This window comes from Lottia gigantea (genome assembly GCF_000327385.1).
Source record: "Lottia gigantea unplaced genomic scaffold LOTGIsca_43, whole genome shotgun sequence".
In the NCBI taxonomy this organism is placed as follows: Eukaryota; Metazoa; Mollusca; class Gastropoda; family Lottiidae; genus Lottia; species Lottia gigantea.
The window spans coordinates 1,807,205-1,810,550 of NW_008709504.1; positions in this window are offsets into that span (position 1 = coordinate 1,807,205).

Sequence of the window (3,346 nt, forward strand, 5' to 3'; positions counted from 1 at the left end):
GCTAAAGAAATATATATAAGTCCCAAGTTACAGGGCACAATGCATCACCTGCTAGTTTTCATCTGATAACTATATCCACAGTCCTACTTGCTTACCTCGAAATGGATTCCATCTCTAATCTCCACGTGAACTTGTCCGAGACCGAATTTCGATTCAGAAGAGCCTGTGAACAAGTGGTTCTTTACTTTCGCCACAAGATCAGGTCGACGGTTGTCACCGATTGCGAAGACGATAGCAGCAGTTCCGAAGAGTCCATGGAGTAGAAAACAACGTGATCAATAATTTAAGAAAAACAGTTCTTTTCAGAACCCCCTAAATCTAAGAAAGAGAAAGCTTTTCAAACAAAACATACAATGCAGCGATGATAACAAGAATAAACCACACTTACTTGATTTCATGTGTCGTACATGTAATTTTCTAGTCTAGACATCGGTAAAATACAGATAACGTGATCAAAACCAACTTTACAGCCAAAATTCATCTCTATAAATTCCATTGTCAAAACGTCATTCAACTGTGGCATTATGATGTCATAAAAGCCGATACAGTAACCCCCTGGTTTTCACACACAAACACACTTCCTGTCCCATGTTCATGTCCAATTCTCTGTTTAGATGATCCCTGAGATCGGGGCTTGGAATGACAGAGACGCGCGATTCTATGTCTATCTTAAATCGTCATTTCTTGGCGTCAGTATTATGTAGACAGAGATAGAAACCTCCTTTCTGTCCAAAAGACAATACATTATTTACAAGAGTTGATATTCCCAGCGGATCTTTAAGTTGCATTAGTATCTAGATCGGTTGAGAATCTATTAAATAAATTTCGCAAGTCAACGCATACTTGCTTCTCAGCAAATTCTTCATATTAATGTTGTAGTGGCTTATGACAGCAATACCACCACGGGAGTAGCCTGTGAAAAAAAAAACAGACAGTAAAATACTGCTTTCTTAGATATCATGTTTCAGCCAGAAATGAAGTTGGTCAGTTTCGCTGTTTTCAAAGCTAATCCCCGGGTACCCTTTCTTGTGTTAACCACTATCAATCAATGAATCGAGAATAGCGGAGGAAAAGTGATTCGGAATCCCCTTTTCCATTCGAAACAGGCTCAAGCGCACACTGACTTAAAAATAGACTCGGGTACAAATCAGTTATTTTCTGGCTTCCTTTTTAAATTGAAACATCTACTTTAGGCCCATGTTTTAGCTTTAACAAAAAACCAATTAACGGTTAATTGAAAGACAATAGCCGCTATCCATCCTTATAATCACAATTCACTTGGCTCGTGACATTTACAGCAGGACTGGTATATGTCATTGGGAGACATTGCTGTCAGTCTTAGAGCTAAAGAAATATATATAAACCTCAAGTTCTAGGGCACAATGCATCACTTGCTAGTTTTCATCTGATAACTCTATATCCACAGTCCTACTTGCTTATCCCGAAATGGATTCCATCTCCAGTCTCCACGTGAACTTGTCCGAGACCGAATTTCGATTCAGAAGAGCCTGTGAACAAGTGGTTTTGCTGAACAACAAATTACAAGATCTTCAAGTTCGATACGATCGAGCAAGACGAGATGAGCTGCGTTCTTTCCGCTACAACACCCGTTTGAGAATGTCTGCTGTCGAAGGTGTGAGAAACGCTTATTACGAATACGCTCGCCAAAAAGCTGACAAAGTTCTTTACCTTCGCCACAAGATCAGGTCGACGGTTGTCACCGATTGCGAAGACGATAGCAGTCGTTCCGAAGAGTCCATGGAGTAGAAAACACCGTGATCAATAATTTAAGAAAAACGGTTCTTTCCAGAACCCCCTAAATCTAAGAAAGAGAAAGCTTTTCAAACGATACATACAATGCAATCCCATTTTCCATTCGAAAGAGGCTCAAGCGCAGACTGACTTGAAAATGGACTCGGATGGAAATCATTTATTTTCTGGCTTCCCTTTTAAATTGAAACATCTACTTTAGGCCCATGCTTTAGCTTCAACAAAAAAATGATAGATAAGCATACTAGAATGATCAACACAAAAGTCGTAAAATACCAATTAACGGTTAATTGAAAGACAATAGCCGCTATCCATCCTTATAATCACAATTCACTTGGCTCGTGACATTTACGGCAGGACTGGTATATGTCATTGGGAGACACAATTCAATTCTTTATTAACCTTGAGTCACAGACTCATCGGTATAACTTATTTACAAAATACATAATAAATATAAATACATTTAGGAGAGTAATGTGAAAAAAAATTAAATAAATCATACTGATTACATATCACCGTTTTTTACTCGCATACATTAGATATCTTCCAAGGTTTCTTAGATCTTTTACATTCGTAGTGCTCATTAATTTAAAAAATTTGTACATATTTGGTCGTGTGGTATAATATGGTTTAATATATTGCAGGCGTAGTTCTTTAAAAGCTGTGCATATTAAAATATGATGGTATTCATCTTCAATTTCGTGCATATTACATACTTTACATATTCTTTCATTTCTTGGAATTTTAGTGTATCGACCGGTTTCTATTAATAAATTGTGCGATGCTAAACGTAGTCTACTTATATATTTCAATAAAGCCGAATTTACAGGTTTTAAAAGATAACTTTGGAGTGAAAAATTGGTAACAAAAAATTGATAATATATTCCCTTCGATGAATGACAAATATTGCTAAAACAAGATTGTGTAAAATTATCATAGAGGCGTTGCCTAAAAATACTTACAGAATTAATAATGGGATTATTCCATAGATAACTCAAACCTAGGTGATCAAGCTCATTTCTTAAATTACAAATCCACACATCGTTATTAATGATCATATCTTGCAAGCAACATTTTAACAGTTCATTATCGGATTTCAACAATTTAACATAATACTTAAAAATTCTAAGTTTTCTGATAGTATAAAGCGAATATCTACCTACTTCATATAATAACATATCATGGTTTGTAGATCGTTTAACATTAAGAATCATTTTAAGAAAATAAAAGTGTAGTTTCTCTATGTCAGGTCCCTTATGAAACCCCCATATTTCGGCCCCGTAGTTTAAAATGCTACCTACATAACAATCAAAAACATTAATACAGGTTTTGATATTAAAACAATTTTCTCTACATGTCTTTAAAACAGGAAATAAGGCTTTTCTTCCTTGATTTGCTAGATTTGCTTGTGCTAATGTAAATTTGCCATTAAAATTCAAAACAAGTCCAAAATAATTGAAATTATTTACAACCTCCAATCTATGACCATTAAAATGCCAATTTTCAATTGCTGAAATTTTGCCACCATTGCGGAATATCATTACTTTTGTTTTAGATGTGTTCCCTGTGAGATCCC